This window comes from Panthera uncia, chromosome D2 (assembly GCF_023721935.1).
Source record: "Panthera uncia isolate 11264 chromosome D2, Puncia_PCG_1.0, whole genome shotgun sequence".
NCBI lineage: Eukaryota > Metazoa > Chordata > Mammalia > Carnivora > Felidae > Panthera > Panthera uncia.
The window spans coordinates 63,270,003-63,292,322 of NC_064818.1; the positions used below are offsets into that span (position 1 = coordinate 63,270,003).

A 22,320-nucleotide genomic window follows, 5' to 3' on the forward strand; every position below is an offset into this window, starting at 1 on the left:
ACTGCCACTTAAATTTTTCCATTTAAAGCTTTCTCTCTTCCAATCAAAACTAAATTCTGGGTATGGTTTTCCTATGAGTTTTAGCTCTTACATTTAGATCTATAATCTGTGTTGAATTAAATTTTGCATATGATATCATTTCACTCTTTTGTATGGGTTGACCCAGCTGTCCCAGGATTATTGAAAAGACTATTCTTTCTCCACTTAATTTTACTTGTAAAATATGGGACAAATATTTAAAAGGTGGTATTTGAACAACTTGAGTTAGTGCAGTTTAACATAGTAAATAAATACATTGTATTAGTTTTCTAGCCTTATCATAACAAAGTACCACAGACTGTGTGGCTTAAGTACTGGAGATTTATTTCCACACTCTTCTAGAAGATAGAAATCTAAGATCAAGTTGTCAGGATTGTTTTTTGTTTTGTTTTTTTTTTTTTGAGTATTTTTCCCCCTGACTTGTAGATGGACATTTCTTCCAGTATGTTCTCATGGACTTCTCTCTGTGTATGTCCCAATCTTCTCTTAGTATAAGGACCTCAGTTGTATTGGAGTAGGACCCACTCATATGACTTTGTTTTACTTTAATTACCTCTTTCAAGACCCTATCTCCAAATACACTCACATTCTGAGGTATTATGGTTAGGACTTCAACATAGGAATTTGGGCGGGAATGTAACGTAGTCCCTAACATACATAAATACATATTATCATATTCCCTCGTAAGAAGACTTGTCTAAATTCAATAGGCTACAGAAATCAGGATGACGACAGCCCTTTAAGGAAGTTTCTGTAATCTCTGATTCTTTCAGATTCTGAGCACTTGTACCAGAGGATTAATAGCACTCACTATTATACACACAGATTCCAGTTCCCAGTGGATGTTCAGCCCCTTAGATCAGTAGTTACCTAATGTGAAGTGGTTAACTGATAGTGTGCTTACTATGATCTCAGCCAGCTCAAATAGCTCGGGCTCTAAGAAGGAAATCATATTGCTCACCTCTGCTTTATTATCTAACCCATTTTCAATTGATTTGCTCTGATCATTTTTTTCAGAGTAAAGCAAAGCTATAAAAACAACAGATAACTCTCTTCTAACTTAGAACTTTATAAGACTGAGAGACTCCTAAAAACTGAGAACAAACTGAGGGTTTATGGTGGGTGGGAGGGAGGGGTGGGTGGGTGATGGGTATTGAGGAGGGCACCTGTTGGGATGAGCACTGGGTGTTGTATGAAAACCAATTTGACAATAAATTGCATATTAAAAAAAAAGAACTTTATAAGACTGGAACCCAAATACATCTGGGGGAAACAAGACAGGATGTGAGCCCTGTTTAAAAATAATGTGAGGATAGGGATGAAATCAGCAAGATTTATCATGTGTGGACATCAAAGTACATTTCTGAGAAATTCATAATATGTCAGAAAATGAGCTCATAAGATACAGACACATAATCTTGCATATATGTCAGCCTAGAGATCCAAATGTCAAAATTATATCTGTATCCATTTCTATAGTCATTTCATGTCTCTATCTATATATTTATATCCATTTATATTGTCTCCACGTCTGTCTCTGTCTCAGTCATCTATGTTTTTACTGCCATAATTTTAATCCTTCACTATTTAGGTTAGACTTAAAGGGCATTCAGGCTTATTTTAAGTACAGAATCAAATATTTTCTTTCTGGATATGTTTTAGTTTGTAAATGTTTGATTTTTATTTTGTTGTTAACAATGAAATAATTTTAACAAACAGAATCATTTTAGATCACAGTTGTGGTTTTCAAGACACAGCCTAGTTTATACACAGCACCCCCCCCCAAAAAAAAGGCAGTAAAAAAGGAAAATAACAAATGAATAGAAAACAAAGAAAAAGGTAGACTTTAAACTCACTCTTATCAATAATTACAGTAAAAAAGATAAAAAAAATAAATAAATGGCTTTGAGAGTCCAATTAAAAGACAGATTATCAGGTTGGAGCAAAAAGCAAGTTATGGTTGTTCGTTGTTGATATGCTGGCCAAAGGGTACAAACTTTCAGTTATAAGAAGAGTAAATTCTGGGATCTAATATCTAGCATGGTGACTATAGTTAACAATACTATGTTATAATACCTTAAACTTGCCAAGAGAGTAGATCTTAAATGTCCTCAACACATACACAGTAAAAATGTAATTACGTGAGGTGATGGATGTGTTACTAACCTTACGGTGGTAATCTTTTTGCCGTATATTCGTGTATCAAATCACCACACTGTACATCTTAAGCTTACACCGTGTTATGTCAATTATATTTCCATAAAGCTGAAAAAACGCTTACGATATAAACACAAAAGTGAGTTAAAACTAAAAGGATGGGAAATGATGTATGACCTAACACTAATTAAAAGAAAGCTAAAGGTGAAGCAGCTACATACATATTATAAAATTAGATTTCACAACAAAGAATATTGTCAGGGATAGAAAGGGCATGTTATAATGACAATTTATTAAAAAGACAAAACAAATCTAATTGATTATTATTCTCCTGTGTACTGGCCTCTCTTCTCCTGTATTCTGCCCTATAAACTCTAGCTGCCTTGACCTCTCCAGCCTTTTAACTTTGTCTCCTCACCTCAAGGAGACCACCAGTCTCTCCCTGGATTCCCCTCATGGTGCCATGGCTCAGACATGTTCTCTAGACAATAAGCAATCAATCATAACTGACTTTATCCATTTTCTTATTTTCAGGGATTACTATCTCAGTTACCTGATGCCCAAGGTGTTAAAAACTCTTGTTTCATGTGTTCCATTTTTTTAAAATTAGTTTGTGCAATAAGATAAAATTTAGCTCTGGTTACTCTTTCTGAGCTAGAAATGAAAGTATCCTCTTTTATTATTTTTATTTATTTATTATTTATTTTTGAATTTATTTATTATTGAATTACTTCATTGATTCTAATATTTTCTACCACTATAAACTCATAGTTATGTGGAAACATTAGAAAATATCAGATTAGAAAATAGTGCCATAAGGAGTAAAACTTAAAATGCCAAGGAAAATCATTAGTTCACAAGGTGAGGAGGGAAGGAGGTGATATTTGACCCTTGTTTTGAGGTCTGGGTATGGATTTATCCAGAGAAAGGAATGTGAGTGAAGCATTTTAAGGCAAATAGTGTATGTCTTGTTGCAAAATGATTTGGAAGCATGGCACTTTAGAGGGACAAAGAACCAAGAGGCAAGAAAGGGAAAGACTAACATATAATTAAAGACAGCTGACAAATCATGAAGAGCCTGGTATGTAATTCCAGTTAAGGAGTTTGAGTTTTAGAGTCTGAGATTAAAGAAACCACCCTGGGATTTTAAACAAGGAAATTCTTTCCTGCTTTGTCACATGGATGGAACTGGAGGGTATTATGCTAAGTGAAATACATCAGTCATAGAAAGACAGACACCATATATTTTCACCCATATGTGGATCTTGAGAGACTTAACAGAAGACCATGGGAGAGGGGAAGGGGAAAAAGTTACAACAGAGAGGAAGGGAGGCAAACCCTAAGAGACTCTTAAATACAGAGAAAAAAACTGAGGGTTTATGGGGGAAGGGAGAGGGGAAAGTGGGTGATGGGCATTGAGGAGGGCACTTGTTGGGATGAGCACTGGGTATTGTATGGAAGGCAATTTGACAATAAATTATATTTAAAAAATAAAAAAGAAGAAAAAAGAAGAAACAACATCCATTTGCATATTGGTAAAATCATACTGGTGACAGCAGGGATATGGATGAAAAGGGACAAGACTGGAGTGAACAGTTCAAGGGTCTTGCAAGTAATTTAGTTGGGAAGAAATGCATTAGGAACTTACGTGGTTGAAAAGGCATTGGCAGCTTGGGAAAAAACATTGAATGCAAAGTCAACAACTACTGGTGACAATTAGATGTGAGATTTGAGACAGGAGAAAATGGGAAGAAAAATGTTTGTGCTTGGATGGCAAAGGAGACAGTAATGCTATGAAATGGGATGATGGGTGCCGAAGGAGAAGATTGAAGAAGAGGAAGAGTTCTCAAATCATGCTAATTCAAGAAGCTAACAGACTTTCTGCTGTAGACAAGCAGGAGATCATTAGAAATACAAGTATAGATGCTCATTTAAGACCCAAAGCAATCATTTTTTTCCTAACAGCAGTGGTATATACTTCACATCAGAAATGGAGTATAGAGGGCCTGCTTACATGAAATTACAAAGAATCACAGGAGAGTAGGTTGCAAGAAGACCAGGGACATGACAGAGGGAGGAGAGAGGAGAAAAGACAGAAAAATGAAGAAAATATATTTTCACAAGCCTTGCTCTGAACTATTAGGGTTTGAAGGCTGTGGACCAATTTTTAGTAAGTGCTCTGTTTTCACCAGGAGATCTTTAATTGGAATCTCACTTTCTCTAGAATCTCTTGAGCTATGTCATTGTTCATAATGGCTCCTTATGGCTAACAATAAGCAGCACAGAGTATGGATGACAACTTCTATTGTAAGGTTTGTTGAACAACCACATATAGCTCAGCAGTTAGCATTAAAACCCCATAAAAAGCAAATCAGCTGCCTTAGTATATGTCCCTATCTGTGCCACCCCCTCACCTTGAATCTTTTTTGGGCTAAGCTACATGGAGCAAGGCCAGCAAACAACGCCGGAACACAGAGCTCTTAAGGGGAATCAAGCATGTCCTCATGGGAAAGCAGCAGCCCATAAAGTCAAGGAGAAGTTACAATTGTTATAAATGGTGGGTGAAGAGTGAAGGGGGAGATCTCTTACCTCTCAGTCACAGCTGTGACATCAGTCATCTTTTAGCTTTCCCCAAAAGTTTGAAAAGCAGCAATGACACCTGTTCTCAACCATTAAAATGACATATTTTCTAATTTTAACTTTAAAATAGAGTAAACAAGTCACAGCAGTTATATTCATCCTTTTGAGTCTTCTTGGTTGGGTGGTGAGCTGGGAGTGGGATGAGGAGGGCATATTGCTTGTGAACTGTGCCAGAGCCAACAGGCATAAAGGATAGAAAAATATAAACTAACTTCCTTCCTTCTTTCCTTCCTTCCTTCCTTCCTTCCTTCCTTCCTTCTTTCCTTCCTTTCTTTTCTTTCTTACCTTCATTAAATAAAAACGCTACCCGAGAAGGGACTTAAATCAAGTTCTTCACACTTGTAAGTGGTGGCATACAAGTTCTTCTCAGAATTTTCCTGTAGTAAGTATAAGGAGAAAAGTTGGTGCTGATACAGCAGTATCAGTTACTATGCTTAGAAGTCTCAGTCCATCTAGAAACAAAGAGCTGCAGTGTGGACAAAAAGAGTGGAACATCTTACATGCATCCCGATGTCTGTATGACAAAGTAGAAGCAGAGAGAGAGGGAGACCAGTGAGGAAACGTGGCCATAGGCAGGCCTGTTTCATATGAAAGTAAGAGGTGAGGGCCAGTTGATTCTGAACAAGTGTTTTCAGCTGACCAGAAACTCATGCATCAAAGTCAGCTAAAACCACAGGCTCCCCAATAGTACTTCTGAAGGACACTTACATGAGAATAGTATAGAAAGAGCAAGTCAAGATCCACCAGCCTCTATAGCTACACAAAGATTGGTGACAAGTGCATCATAAATATGTGTCATAGACCAAGATCAATAACCATCTCAAGTGTGGAACAGAGAAAAATAATGCCAAGTCCATTAGGCACACTTCTTTCTATCAAGGGTAATAATTTGTTAACAGTGTGATGGTCTATCTTAATTAAGTCATTAGTGGCCATTAAAATGTTTTTCTGTGCTCACTTCTGTTTTAACGTCCTATATTTTATTAGTTCACAGTAGGACTTTCCTTAAGTTCTATTTCTACAAGTAACTGAGCATTTGAAAAATAAATTAGCTTTCACAAGAGATGTATGAGCAGACCCTTACTTCATTAATTTGCTGAATGTTACCTTCTACCCTAAATTATATATTTACTGAATGTTTTTGACTATAAATACAGGAAAGAGTTTCATCTTAAGCTTCAATATTTTGTGACATCAAAATATGGATGCACTGGATTATTGGTTGTTGAATAAAAGTTGTTGAAGGTTATTCACACTGCCCTATTTTAGAGAGCAAAGGCAAAGTATATCTAATTGAAAACAGCTTGCATGTTGTCTATACCTTTATTAAGTAAATGCCCAGCTAGTATTTTTAGCACTCCAGGCAGTTTATATTCTCAAGCACAATTTGTTGCCTTTTTCATATATCTTCATAATAAAGAGATAAATAGTATTGTTGGCTGGTTTTCCTGGAAAATAATCAGGGTATTCATTACTTCCTATATAGTAACTATTTCCTCAGCCTGCTTTCTAGAAATATGTTTTAAGGGAAAGTAGAAGAATAAATCTCTTTAGTTGAATGTTAGCTGCAGTAAAATGCAGACGGTCACTGAGGTAGTGATCAGCAAATGGCTTCACTCCTGAGGACCCTGGCGAGTGGTCCTTCACCAGTCTTTCCTGTGGCAGTGTTGGCATGGCGTGTGTGAGTGACGTCTGATCTGCCTTAATTCCATCGGGAAACAGTGTCTAAATGTAGTGCTTATAACTGAACGCTGGCTTTCATGTGTGCCCAAGGAGCCAATGTCATCAGACAACAAGGTTATACTGAGGCTGTACCTACCCCTCACTAAGTCCACCACCAAGACCCTCACTGATCTTTCACAAAAAATCTAAATATTTCAGTTTCAATGTACTATACAAAGCATGTGTGTTTATATTCATATTTTCTGACATTCTTATTTATGAGTGAGTATAACAGAAAGCAAAAGCAAAAAGAAAAGATGGACCTTTGCCTTTGTTTATGCCCATTTCTTCTTGTCCCTTTACCCTGGCGGCATAGCATTAATCAAACTGGAGCTCTTGGTTGTAACTCAGCTTCCCTGCATCCATCCTCTTCATGAATATTTCAGTGTTTACACTTGTACTCAATGTACCAGGATTGATAACACTGTCCCCTGATAGATAGCCACCTAGGTTCTTCTGCTATTGATATGTTTATTCCCCCTTCTAATTTTCTGTTATAATCTGAAGTTCATTTCACTGCTCATATCCTTCTAGTGTGCTCATTTTTCAAATATCCATCTTCCAAGATCATATTGTCAGGGTAACAGCATTTACCCAGAGGAATTATTTGATTAGTGAAAACAGTGTACTGTTTCAAATGCTGCAGCCTGCACAGGTCAGTCGGCTTCTGTCTTGCCTTCTCTCAGGTAGGACCTCTCTGTGAGTTCACCATGACCTACGAAAGAGTTCATACAAGGTGGACCAGAGTTTGGAAGTATAAAGAAAAGAGGGAGGGAGGGTGGGAAGGAGAGAGAGAAAGAGAGGGTATGAAGGAGGGAAGGAGGGAGGGAGGGAGGCAAGGAAGGGGCAAGGGAGGAGATAGGAAAGAAAGAGACAAGGAAAATGAGAGAGAGCCTCATCTGGTGAAAAACGATGCCACCAGAATGCTCTTAAGACCCTAATTTAGCCAAGATGCTGTTTTATTTTTACTGCAACTCCCCAGATAAGAAAGCAAAATTTATACCTAAAAATAAATCCAAGCACACATCATACATGATTTAAAATCTAACACTATGAACACTATAGCAAAAGACAATGAAATGTACCAATAGAAAATCTAAAGGTAAATGCAGAATAGCAATAACAACCTATTTTTTAGATAAGCCATGCCTTGGAGGACATGAGGATTCACTAGAAGAAACAGTTTTAGGAGATGTAATACAAGAAGAAACGCCTGGAGAGAAGGCCCTCCTGGGCACTCCTGCCATTATCAACAGAAAAAAACAGTCAGCTATTAATCGTGTTTACATTTGCATGAGAGTCACATTTATCTTTTATATTATGCCTTACCAATGGTGAGATGAGAGAGAAGTATGCAAAGACAGAAACTAAGGAGTAAGATAAAAGCACAATAGGCAAAGGGCAAGAGGCAAGAGGCAAGAAACTAGACACAGATATATTCATATTCACCAAAACCACCTTATCATTCCCCTCAGCTTGACGGCATTTTATACTGAATTCTTTCTGCCTCTAGGCTCCTGATTTCCCTTCTCTTAGAGTACTTCCTTTTGAAAACTTGTAATTATAAATCTTTTTCCTGACCCTTTGGGATGTAAATCTTTTTTTTTTTTTTTTTTTTTTTAAAGTCTGTTGCCAATTTTAGGAGCCAGGAATGTCTTTCTGAAGGACCTGGGAGCGATCTGTTTGAGGAGATGTCATCATCAAGGAAGACAGTCCTTCTAAGTCTCAGTTTCTGTGGAAGAGTAGGAGCCTAACTTCCCCTGGGGATGCCTTGCCCCAAGTAGTAAAATTGCCTCCTGTCATGAAGATATGAGAAAGCTTACTTTTCCTTTGGGTAAAGCCAACTAGCGAACACAGATGGCCTATGATCTAATCCAGCTCTTAAAACCCTACTGTTTGTTTCCGTGGGGTTGAATTCAGACTCAGTTCTGGCTTCTTTTCTCTATTGCAGTAGCCTGAATAAAATCTTATTTTTTGTTTAATATTGTCCGGTGTATTTTTCGCTTTGACATGTGTAATAAATATATCCCTCCATACCTTTCTTCCTTCTGTTTTTATCTTAATGCAATGGAGCATGGAAGAATGTAAACAAATATTAAACTGGTGGCAATCTCTGCTGTATAATACACCAGCTGTGTATCCTGAGACAACTTATTTGATGTCTTTGAGACTTTTTCTCTTAAGTTATAAAATGAACTCTCTTGCAGAGTGATTATAAGAATAAGTGGAAAGTTCCTGGCACAAAACGATCAATAAACAGATCCTGGCCCCATCTTCATTCAGCAACTGTGTTGTGTGGTCTGAGACACATGTTTTAAATGTGATTCTTCATCAGGAATGTTTGGTGTTGGTGATGTTAGTGAGGTGTGTGTGACCAACACAGAGATTTACTGAAAGAAAATATATACCTTCCTCATGGGAAGTTGACTTTGTTTCTGGAATTAGAATAGATTCCGTGTTAAGATGACCTGCCTAAAGTGGGCATTACTTTATTATCCGAATGTCATATAGATGTCACACACTTGCGGTCAACAATACACCTATTCTAAATAAAATAGACCTTCTGTCTGGTGTTTTGTTTCTGCTGCATTTTACTTTCCTTACAGATATATATACATTCACATACACACGTATATATACACGTGTGCATATAAATATGCACCCATTTATGCATATGTATATATCACATGAAAAGCAAAGCAAATACGGGGTTATGAAAATTGCCCCAAAGCTAGCATACTGATTTTGTAGGAGTAATTAAGTCCAAATCCAACAGGTGTAATGCAGCAGCCCAATTTTACTCAATAGGAAATACAGAGAAACTATTAAGCCATAATAACCATTTCTGTGTGGATTTAAATTTTTATTTATAGCAGGTTGTTTTCTTAAGTAAATTTTATTCAAACTATTATGAAAAAAAAACAAAACACTGTTTCTAGAACACCAAATTATGGCATCATGTTTGACCAGAAATACATTGGGGGGTTGGAGTGAGCCTCATTGTTACATCCTTTTACAGGGAATTAAGATCAGTTAACATTCCTGTGTTGAAAATCTACTGTGTGTTAAGATGTGAAAACCTCCCCTAAGTTCCAAGCAGGTGTTCTAACTAGAGTCACTATGTACTTATCCATTTGTATGAAGCCTTGATTCTATTACCAGGTAGGTACCCAAAGGCCTGGGTGTTTTTGGGAACAGTATTGGTCCTATGTCTGACTCTGGCAGGAGAAGTTTAATGCATTAGGTTGAAGTTTTCTGAGAGATTTGGAAACAGTGTAGCTGTATGACCATGCTTGGCTGTGATTTACCCTTGAACTGGGTTGTGGGGTGTACCAAAATGACCACAGAACATCTGGGATCTGAGAGCAGGTAGCTCCATGTCATACTTTATGGACTTAACAGCACCCTGAAATAAAGAGGTGCCTACAGATAGAGGAAGGAAATCTCTAGTGCATCTGGAGTTAATATTTATCTATCCTAATGATCAATCTGGTTTGAAAAAGTTTCCTATTGCACTCCCCAAAGATTAACTATTTTTAAAAGAGCTACTGAAAACATTTGACTCCTTTATTTTTTATATTGTCATTTTCCTGGGGTTGAATTTTGATTGGAGTCCCAGGGGCCACAGTATATATTTACATGTGATTAAATTTGTAATGGGGTGATCATTAACTGTACCCACACAAAGATGTCAGAATGTGGCAGGTATTGCCCCCAGTGAATTACTCCTACCACCTTTCAAGGTATTTAACTAACGTAATTAATTAGTGACAGATCCAATTTTCCTCTGGTAAAGTAAAGTTATATAGCTCAATATCAGTGGGCTGAATAAATGTCCATTTCAATGGCAGAAGGAAACTCTCTTGTTAAAAACTAAGCTTGTAAGATGCCACCCACAATTTTTATGATACTTCCTGATAGTTCTTGACACCTTGTGTCTTCTTCTCTGCCTCTTCTTTTTCTTCCTCTTCTTCCTCTTTGTCTTCCTGCTCCTCTTTCCCCCATCTCCTCCTTCTACTTCTCTACCACACGGATAAGATGTAAATATACATCATATACTAGATACAACATATACTAGGCTAAGCTCTTTATGAGCATTATCTAATTTACTTTTCATTCAAATTTCTATGAAGTAGGGACTCTCACCATAACCATTACACATATAAAAATTAAAGATATCTGCAAATTTCAGAACGCTAAAAAGTTTGCAAATTATCTTTCTAAACCTAGAGCCTGAGTCTTTAACCATTATGCTTTGCCACCTCTCATCTCAAAGCATGTCTGAACTCTTTGATGCAGAGGTCTTGATACATGCAGAAGTGATTAATAAGCTTCGTGTTTTATAGTAGCATTAATGTATAGAGAATAAGACTGTCTTATTAATGCACAGAAGAAATTTTCTTAACTAAAAGTAACAAATCAAGTGTCAACATAGGAAGGAAAATCCTGATATATTTGCTATTATTGTTAATAAATATTTTAGTGCATTTTAAAATTGCTAATTACATGAAGTATTTTGGGGGTAGGGGGAGACCAAAATTACCAAGGAATTAAAACTCACCTAGCAAGGACTGGAACTTCTGCTTCTGACCTTGATTCCATAGCTGGAAATAGACTCTCCCTCCTACTGTTAACAGTGAGAAAGGAGAACAAAATATGGGAAATAAATGTTTTCAGATATTGATCCACTGGTAGTATAAGACTATGGTCTCTGATAGCAGGGAAACTAATAATGTCAGTCCTACAATTATCCTGGTGAGGAATATTCTGCAAATCACTGTCTGAGGGGTCAAAAGTAACCCAGTAGAACTTGGCAGATAATGGGGTGACTGGGTGGTCAGTCCGTTAAGCGTCCAACTCTTGGTATTGACTCAGGTCATGATCTCATGGTTCCTGGGATCAAGCCCCACTGTTATCACAGAACCAAGTTGGGATTGTCTTTTTCTTCCTCTCTCTCCACCCCTCCCCCACTCTCACTCATTCTCTCTCTCTCAAAATAAATAAACATTAAAAAAAAGAATTTTGCAGATATAGTGAGTTGAACTCTGACATAGAGTTTAGAATTCAGGATAGTAGAGGCAGGTAGAATTTGAGTTGCTGAATGCTAGAGATTTCTTCCTAGGGAAAGAATACCAGAAATCAACACTTGAGTCCCTCGACTTTTGGGTTAAGTACTAAGAAACCTCATGTGAAAATCCATAGTGCTAGGCAAAAGATTATCAAACAGCTGCAAGCTGAACATTCCTAACTTTCACACAGGGCTGGAAGGCGTTGAGGTTCCAACTAGTCAGAGTGAGGAATCATTGCTAAACATCTAGCACATTCAAGAGAAGCCCAAGTAAGGTTTGTAATGTCAAATAAAGGCTACTCTATCCTAATACAACTAAAACATTAATCTTGAGAGTATGAAATTGTTCCACAAGTAATTTAATTGCATTTTAGATCAAAGTCCAATGACCTATAAACCTGGGTAGAAAATAAAATCAAACACAAACTTCAGAAAACTCACAACATATGCAACCAATCAAAAATGAGTAAACATAAGAAGAAATTAAAAATGTCACCCATAACAAAGAGTAAAATCAATCATTAGAAACCTACTAATAATGAGAGACAGGCTTGGATATGCAGAGAAATGTTTTACCATATCTGTTATAAATATAATCAAGGAATTAAAGACAAAGTATAAATAGAATTTGAGGAAATGGGTAATTTAAAAGGTAATCTTACAGAATTTCTAGAATTGAAATATATCATATCTTAAAATTAAAAAAAAAAAACAATAACATTCCCAGATTAGACAGACACAGCAGAAAAAAAAAAAAAAAAAAAAAGAACAATGTACCTGACCTCATAGTTATAGAAACTCTCCAAATTGAAGCAGTCAGGAAATATACATGACCAAAAATAAGCAAAGAATCTGTGACAATAGCACATTTTTCATATATGTATAATTGGAGTCCAAGAAGGAGAGGAGAGATGTGTGGGGTTAGACACAAAAAAGAAAGGAGGAGAAAGAGAAGGGGAAGAGGAGGACGAGGAGGAACAGGAAGGAAGGAAGAAGAAGAAAAGAAGGAGAAGAAAAGGAAGAAAGGATAGAAGGGCCAATTTAAAATTAATTAAAACACCATTAATCTACATAACCAAGATATTAAAATAACTTGAACCAAGAAAATCATCATAAGGAGGTCATATCATAATAAGATTAAAAAAATAAAGATGAAAACTTAAAAGAAGTCTGAGGGGAAATTAAAACATTATTCACAGGGGAATGAAGATTAAAATTGCACCTGAGTAAAGTCAGGGAGAGTGGCAGAAAAAGGACTTCTAAAAGTTCTTTCCTCCCTGAAGTAATGAGCACAGTGGAAAAAATTGTGAAAATCAATATTTTCAGAGCTCTGGGAATTAAGCAAATGCCTATAACTATCTGAGTGGTATTTATTAGAGAGAAAGAACTTTGGTAATAATAATGAACTTTATTGCATTTAACTTGCCCTATTACCATCTCTCTCTCTTTGCCTCTGCTGTAGCCTTGAGAATCAGCATCCCCACAATCCAGGAGGTCAGCAGCACTGGATGGGGCAGAATGGGACTGGAGCTTCTCCTAAGCACCATTCCCAAAGAACTGCTATTTGATCTGGCTAGAAGTTCCCTATTAAACCTAACTCATTTGTCTTTATTGGACCCGGCTCGGAGTTAAAACCACATGAACATACTTTCTCCCAGGGGTGTTTGTAAAAGAAAAAAAAAAAAAAAGTGTCAATTGTTTAATATCAAATAGGCTTGATATGATAAGAAGGGTACAGTGGGGCTCCTGAGTGGCTCAGTTGGTTAAGTGTCCAACTCTTGATTTCAGCTCAGGTCATGGTCTCACAGTTTGTGGGTTTGAGCACTGTGTCAGGCTCCACACTCGCAGTGCAGAGCCTGCTTGGGATTCTCTCTGTACCTTTCTCTCTCTGCTCCTTCCCCACTCATTCTCTCTCTCTCATTTAAAAATTCAATAATTTGAAATTCAATAAATTCAATAATCTGAAATCATACAAAGTATGTTAACCAACCACAATGATATCTAATTAGGAATCAGTAACAAAAGGGAATTTGGGAAATTCACAAATATGGGAAAAATCATACAATGCACTCCTAAGTAACCAATGACTCGAAAAATGAGAACAATCAGAAAATATTTTGATATAAATGAAAGTGAAGACACAACATACCAAAACTTATTGGATGCAGCAAAACCAGATACAGAAGAGCAAACTGAACTTAAAGCAAGGCAAAGGGAGGCAGTAATAAAGATTCAAGTGCGAATGAGGGGAATAGAGAATAGAAACACATACAGAAAATTCGTTAAACTGAAAGGTTGCTTTTGGAAAAGATCAACAACTCTACATGGTAGGTCTATTTGAACCTTCATTTCGTGGATGCAGAAAACAAAATCCTGAAAAGATCCACAGTTTGACCAAGGTCTTTTTGGAGAGTGTCAGAGTCAGAATCTGAACAAAGGTGGTCTGACCGCCAAACTACACAGTACCTCCTGTGACTGAGCCAAGTAACCGTGGCCATGGATTTCAGGGACACAATGCTAAGATCAGAGATACTGGAAAGGCATGATGTCAGTAAGAATAAATGAAGATCTACACAACTGTTCTGAGGATAGAAAGAAATTATACTCAATGGGAGGCAGGAACCAGGTTTTCAACAGTTTCCCTCCTGCCTGTCCCATAAACTTGTGTTGACCGATTGGCTTCATAAATCACAAGCTGGCACCCTCCCATTGAGATTGATTTCTTTATCTTTAAATCTGTGGCTCGGGAATAGCTGTTCTTAGGAAGAGAATTCCTTCCTAGTTCCATATTCAGTTACCCTGTAAGGTATCTTCTTTATAAAGAAAATGGATTCTTCTACCCCTGAGCTGACAAGCTAAATTAGATTCTTCATTATATAAAAGAGTTACAAGTTGTGCAATAATTTATGCTGAAGAATTTATCCCACTAAGGCCCTCCCTGCCACACACAAAATTTAATGTTCTGGCCTTTTCACAAACTTTGGGGAGGAGGGCTTTCTCTGTTTGCAGAGGCTGGGGGGCATGTCCAGATCTGCCCAAGAATAACTATTCCTGCTGTGAGCATTCTGTTTGCATTATGACTTCATTTGGTACTGCAATATAATATGTACATACCAATTTTCAGTTTCTCTAGGAACATTATTTGGTGCCCAAGCTTAGTGTAACTGTCAAAAGTGTTCATGACTCAGGAATCAAGTTACAGTTTCCTGCTTAGAGTACTCAAATCATAAAACTAAAGGCAAATAGGACTAGCTTTTTTTTTTTTCACACATTTTTCACTCATATCCACTACCACTTCTCACTTTCATTGAAAAAAAATGTTTTTCTGTTTATGTTATGGCAGAGTTTATCAGGAAAAGAAGGTGATAACAAATCCATTTCCTGATGATTGGAAAGCTCCATACAGGTAGTTAATATTCCTGGTAAGTGCCCCAGGATATTTAGGTTGGACAAAAATAAACTAATAGGCTGTTTAGGACAGAGGGCTATCATTTAAGCAAAATAGTCCTTATAGCCAAGGCCATGACCTCTGTAAGGTTGCTGTGGATGGTTATATAAGGTTTTTTTTTTTTTTACTACTGCACAAAAACAACAGGTTAAGGGGTGGGCAAGTGGAGACTATAAGATATTCTGTGCTCCTTTGATGAGTCCTATACTTACAGGGCAACCAGAGGGAATATCTTTATTTTAATTTGCACAATGGTGCTGTAAGGACAAGAATAGGCTGAACTTTGCATCTCCAAATCAGTTGTTAATTTGTCGTCTTCATCCATATGTGCTGCCACAACGAAATACCACAGATTGGGTCCCTTATAAACAACTGAAATATATTTCTGACCGTTGTGGAGGCTAGAAGCACAAGATCAAGGTGCCAGCATGGTAGATAGAGGGCCCTCTTCTGGGTTGAAGATTTGTATATTTTCTCTTGGCAGAAGGGGCAAAGGAGAGATGTGGGGCGTCTTTTATAAAGCCATTAATTCCCTTCACAAGGGCTCTATCCTTATGGCTTCATCCTGTCTCTCAGGCTCCACTTCCTAAAACCCTCCTGGCAGGTTAAGATTTCAACATGAATTTTGGGGAGGGGTGCAGACATAAATATTCAGAACACAGCATTTGTTAAAGAAGAAGTATCTTTTTACTTGCAAGTACTAAAAAGGTACGGTAAGGACAAGATGGTGGTTGGGCTTTAAATAGAACCATCAACATACTCAAGATGATTCTCTCTCTCTCTCTCTCTCTCTCTCTCTCTCTCTCTCTCACACACACACACACACACACACGTGCATGCATGCACACCCATTTGTCTCTGTGTGTCAACTTCATTCTTCTCTCCTACCACAGAGCAGCTGTTTACACCTGGTTAAACATGAAAGTGATAATAGCTTCCAAGTCTCACATCTTACAGATGCAAATAGAGAAAGTGATCTAATGATCTCCCTTGTTCCAAGATCAAAAATCTTGTCTAGGAGACTCATTTGTTAAACTTAGTTCAAGGTCTATTCCTGAGCCAATCAAATATGGCCAGAAGGTATATACAGATATTTTCTAGGGGGAAAAAAGTCTCTAGAAACTATACAGATTGAGCTAAGGAGGAGTATTCCAAGAAGTAGATTGCTATTCTAATAAATATTAAATATCAGACACAGCAATAAGATCCAATGAGACTGCCTAAATTGGGAGAAGCCCAAATCATTGACATTCATTAATTTACCTTCATTTAAAGCAAAGGATAAAAAAGAGCAGCCTACTATACTAACTCTCCCAAAGGCATCAATAGTTCAGCCCTGAAGTCACTTTGAAATCTTAATCTCAAATCTCTCTTCTCACATTTTATTCTATTTATATCCTAGTCACACACAGCTCTCACCCTCAGGCTCAATTCATGCCTCACCTCCCTCATGAAGCTTCCCCCCAAGTATTATATCCTATCTTCTCTATATTCCCATGAACACTGACAACGGGATTCACAAATTGCTTTCCTTAATCATATACTGTCTCTGTTGCTCATTAACTATTTTGGGCTATCATTCATCTCCCCAAAAGAACTATAAGCTCCATAAATCTTGTATAATGACTATTATTGGTACACTAACAACTAAAATTACCTTTATTCTGCCTCTTACAGCAAATAGCACTGTGCTGAGTGTACTCTTGGTAAACATATGAATAGGAACAAATTTGGGGAAGATAACATTAACACTAATTGTGCAAAGCACATTGAAGATCCTCAAAGTAAGCAGAACAGATGAGTGGCAGGGGCATAGTCTCTTTCTTGAGACATAAATGGGCTAATAAATACTGAATAAATGTTAAGGGATAAACTCAAACACCCAGTATTTGGAAAATGCTTAAACTTGGAATAAGGAATCAGAATTCTATTTTGCCTTTTCCTTTCCTTATTTATGGAGTGTCTCAGAAGCAAAGGTAGTTAATAAAATTTACAGAGAAAAATAATTTATTTTCTAGAAAAATGGAGTTTCTGCATTAACACAAAATCCCAAGCATAAGGCTTGTCAACTCAGACCATGAAAATGGCTGGCAAACAAGCTCACTAATTTGGCTAACAGAAATGACCAACAATGGAATTGGGTAAAACCTTGCTTGCAAAGTGTACTTTAAAGCCACAACAAATAAAATCTGAATTAACTAAGTTAATATTCAAGGGAGAGACCTTTGTTAATGAACTAAGGGTGAACACATGCCATTTGTGAATTCTCTGTTACAATATAATTTATGCTTTAAGAGTAATTCAAAGAGACTTGTATTTGGAAAGTAAATTTTCTCTTCCATCGTTGTTTACATTATTGTTTGTTGAATTCACTTATTGAATATTTTCCCACATAGTGTATATTGCACTTGTTAAAAAATTCATTCACATTCATTCATGATCCCATCTGTAAAAAAAACAAAAAAACAAAAAAAAACAAAACAAAACAACAAAAGAAAACACAACAACAACAACAAAAACATGACCATGACTCCCTTTCAGAAGAAAACAATGTAAGGTTTAAAATGCTTCCAGATTTGCCTCAGCTTGCAGTGTACATACGGAACACAGCGGGAGCAGAAATCCATACGTGAGATGTCTTTCTGATACCTCTAATGAACTAACTACTGGCCTGAACAGCAACACTTCCAAGTCAGTAATATTTGAAAAAAGTAAGATTTTACTATATTTGAGTTTTTAAAGAGAAAAATATAAGCTGATGTGCCCAGAGGTGAAACCATCACCCAGACAAAAGATACCTCATCTCCTCCAGATTAATGCCATAGATGTTAGGTGCAATGTTTACTAGATGTCTGCACAGAAAACACACCTGATTTGGGCTGAGCTTGGCTGCAATTACAAGCTATTTTTTGTATCATTTACCTGGTTTACTTGAAAATGCATATAGACAATAGACACATATTGTCTGTCTCTCTCCTTTCTGAAATGATAGAATCACACACTTGTAACCAAATGGATAAACGGGTGAAGTTTGGGGCTTACACTGCAGAATCCTCCCTCCTTACCCTTTCATGTACACCACGTTTGCAGAGGGATGTTTATGGAAGAAATTGGATTCACTGTTTGCATACAGAAATATATTTAGCTGGTGGCTGTAAGCGTAGGTCCAATTAACTCTTTTAACAATATGGGTGAAATGAGGTTATTGGATTATGTTTGTAGCCAATTATAATTGTTTTGGTTGAATACTCCCTCTTGTAACCTTATTTACAGTTAAGAAAACAGCGTTGAAAAATATTCCTTAGCATGGAAGAAAAAAGCCTAGGGAAAAATTGAAAGAATAATTTCTTTTCTCTAGATCATGAAACATGACCTCTTATTTATGTTTGGGCACAAAGGAAAGCCTACTTTTTCAGAAATAAAAATAAAAATGCCAGACATGAAACATTTTGAATACATGTCATTATCTTCATTATCATCATTATCTCTATCTCATCATAAAAAGGAATGTCATAGATGGGAAACAGTGCGATTCAAATCGAGGAACACAACACTGGGACCAAGTCGACCTCAGTTCTAATGTTAGCCCTGCAGCTAGTGAGCCACAACCTCTCTGAATTTAATGTCCTTCATCTAGAAAGTACAAATAATAAGACTGTTAACACAATGATCAAATGAGGAAATGTTCATGATGTGCTTTAAAAACCAAAAATCATAAGGCATTGGTTGTGAAAAGAGTATTGATAAATAGGTATTTCCTCTAAAGTTATTTTAAACTATGGTGCCAGGAGATTTTATTCCATGTATTAAAATTATCCTGGGGCACCTGGATGGCTCAGTCAGTTAAGCTCAGTCAGTTGAGCATCCTACTTCATTCAGCTCAGGTCATGATCTCACAGTTCATGAGTTCGAGCCCCACATAGGACTGTGTGCTGACAGCTCAGAGCCTGGAGCCTGTTTCTGCTTTGGATTCTGTGTCTCCCTCTGTCTCTGCCCCTCCCCTGCTCATATTCTCTCTCTGTCTCCCTGTCTCTGTCTCTGTCTCTGTCTCTCTCTCTCTCTCTCTCAAGAAATAAATAAACACTAAAGAAAAATGTAAAAATTATCCCTAGGGTAATACTAAGACAATTTTTGTCAACTCATCACCCTCCTTCCTTACCTATTGCAAATATCTTGTGAATGGGATTTCCTAAAGGCATGAGAAAGTCCATGCTACTTGATTGGAAAAGCAAAATCACTGGAATGAATGGATCACCATGAGAAGAACAAGTGACTCTTTAAAAAACTAGAATCAAATGTCCAAGACCTGGCAAGTAAGTGACTAGTAATCTCAGAATCTGTTAAAAAATGTAGGTTTCATTATTTTACGGGTATGATGAGGTCAATACATCAGGAGACAATTGCACTTAACAAATAATTTGTTATTCAGAGTTCCCAAAAAGAAGGGGCATGCCACACCTCCTGGGGCCACAGGGGAACCAATGGGGTCAGTGCAGAGGCAGAGGGATCACTCTTGGGAATGAATACAGTCTGTAGAACTAGTCCCCAACTCAGCTCTCTCACAGAGAAACCCAGGTTAGAAACTACAGATTATTCAGTGGCACCTGGATGGCTCAGTCAGTGAAGCATCCGACTTCAGCTCGTGAGTTCCAGCCCTGCATCGGGCTCCGTGCTGACAGCTCAGAGCCTCCATGCTGACAGCTCTGCCCCTTCCCCACTTGCACTCCCTCCCCCCACCTCTCTCTCTCTCTCTGTCTCTCTTTTTCCCTCTCTCTCTCTTAACATTAAATAAACATTAAAAAAAAAAGTAAAGATTATTCAGAGCAAATCCATAACCACTATTAGGGGAAACTTCAAGGAGAAGTTATACTGGCAGTGAGGCAATAACATCTTTTATTTAAATATAGAAAACACTGATAAGTCTTTTCCATAGAGCTAGTTAAGTCTACGTATCCATGTATGCATGTATGTATTGTCCTGTAAGTAGAAATGGTGGTTATGTGGCATTTGACAAGAACTGATTTACCTGTAATTTATCTCTATTAATCATAAAGGGTATATTAATAAGAATCAGGATAGCTAAGTATCTGGCTCTTACAGTTTCATGAGGAATATTTATAAAAGGACTATTTCAGAAAGTATGTAGTTCTACATACGTGCATCACTTCACGACCTGCCATAGTTCCCGGAGGGAGTGGCCCAATTTACCTTGTCACACATCCATAGTCTCATAGCTAATAAGTGGCTAAGTGAATATTTAAACCTCAGCAGTCTGTTTACAGGGTCTGTGCAGGGAATCTCCAGTCCACACTGTATTGTTCCATCTGATCTTCATATCAACCCAATTATTCTCTCTGGTATTTGGGTGTTGTATGATTTATCATACAAATGGGGACACTTCTGAGAGCGAAACTGAGCAGTATTAAAAACTATGTTGGAAAAACAACCATGAAAAGGGCTGCCTTATTTGAACAAGGACTAAGTTCTCCTGATTATTACTGATGTGCAATCTGAGGCCTGGAGATGCCTGGTTCATTGGTGCCAGAGCCGGGACCAACCAGGTTTCCATGGTCCTCATCAGGGCCACCCCACCTCACTTCTATGGTGTCCTGCCTCCCCTTTCCCAGCTGACACTGGTACTCACAAAACACAAACCCAAACTGCCATAAGGAGAAACCTAATCTACACCTTCAATTAAAGTTGATGAAGAAGTGAGGCCAAGAAGGTAAAGGGATGAGGACAGATTTCTTGACTTAAGAAAAGGAAACAATCTGTTGCAAAGACAAGAATCTCCTTTTGGCTCTAGGTCACTGTTCACATTCAGGCCTGTATTTGTAGTATCTACTCCTGACACCATATTCCTAGGAACAGAAAATCAGACAACTGACCATGACATTGCTGGTGTCCTCTCTGTTAACTTTGGTGCTTGGCAGGTGACCTAGCAGAAGAAATGCACCATGTCACATCTCAGTGCTTGTCACTTGGGGGGAACTGAGGATTTGAACATTCAGAAGGACCACTCATCTCTGTGCATGGGACTGTGGTAAAATGGCACGGGTCTGTGGCCAACATCTTGTGACATTCACAGAGTCTCTGACACGGAAGAACAGGGTGATAAGAATGTTACATCTCCAACATCAGTGGAAAAGACTGTGCTTTGTCACTTGTGTGTGCCAATGTGGCATTGTTGGCAGGCCAAAGGATCTGGGAATTGTCTTTAAGATCAAAATGTCAAGGTCTACTTCTTAATACCAGTATAATGATTAATAGAATGGATTTGGAAATAGCGTAACCTGGATTTGTAGCCTCACTTTGACACTTACTAGTGGTGTGACCATCAATGACTTATTTAAAATTTCAAATCCTCATCAAAAAATGGGGATAATGACTATTCATATTTCATAGGACTATTTGAGGATTAAGTGGTATAAAGCATGCAAAGTACTTCAAATAGAACTTTGGTTATTTTTATTAATAATTTTTAAGTTCAGTATAAAATTTAGGTGAACCCAGGGAACATTTTTCAGGAGCTGAATAAAACAACAATATACATTTTTTTAGTCTTAAGGAACAGGATGTTTTAGTTTTTTTTTTTTTTTCAATGGTTTAGAGAGGGTATCAATCTTTTCTGACATTCTGTCAGACTTAATTGTCAGAGCATGCACATAACAAAGGCATGGAAATCAAGGGGGAACAATGTCTGTCTCTCTCACAAACACAGACACACAAACAGACACACAATGTTTTTTCAGAAAGATTTTATAGGAATTTGGAGACATATCTTATTATCCTTAAAATACATCAAAGTATATTCTTAAAACAAGGACATTCTATCACATAACCAAAGTACAACTGGCCCAATAATGAAATGTAATGTTATATAATAATATTATGCAACCCATAGTCTGTATTCAAATGTCTCCAATTTCTGGAATAGTTATCTTTATAACTTTATTTATATGTTTGCTTCCTGGTCTAGTATATAAGTCAGGATCACAAACAGCATTTAGTGGCATGGCTCTTTAGTCTCATTTATTCTGTAAAATTCTTCAATCTATTCTCATCTTCCATGAACTTGACATTTTTTTGATTAGTCTAGTTCTTTTGTAGAATATCAATGAATTTGTGCTTGTCTGATGCTTCACTCATAAATAGATTTGTATTATGCATTTTTGGCAATAAAACTATATTGGCAAAGCCTCAGGTGGGTCTCTCTTGGTCTGTATCACGTGGCCCTGTTGCCCTG

At 37.3% G+C, this 22,320-nt stretch overlaps 1 long non-coding RNA gene across 1 annotated transcript in view; it reads right to left on the minus strand.

Annotated features, from left to right (window-relative positions):
- The window catches only part of LOC125932953 (uncharacterized), a 174,029-nt gene that overhangs the window by 77,175 nt on the left and 74,534 nt on the right, over positions 1-22,320 (minus strand). Inside the window, exon 3 of the long non-coding RNA XR_007460806.1 lies at positions 11,120-11,185. This is a non-coding gene — a long non-coding RNA (uncharacterized LOC125932953). The remainder of the gene's footprint in view (positions 1-11,119; positions 11,186-22,320) is intronic.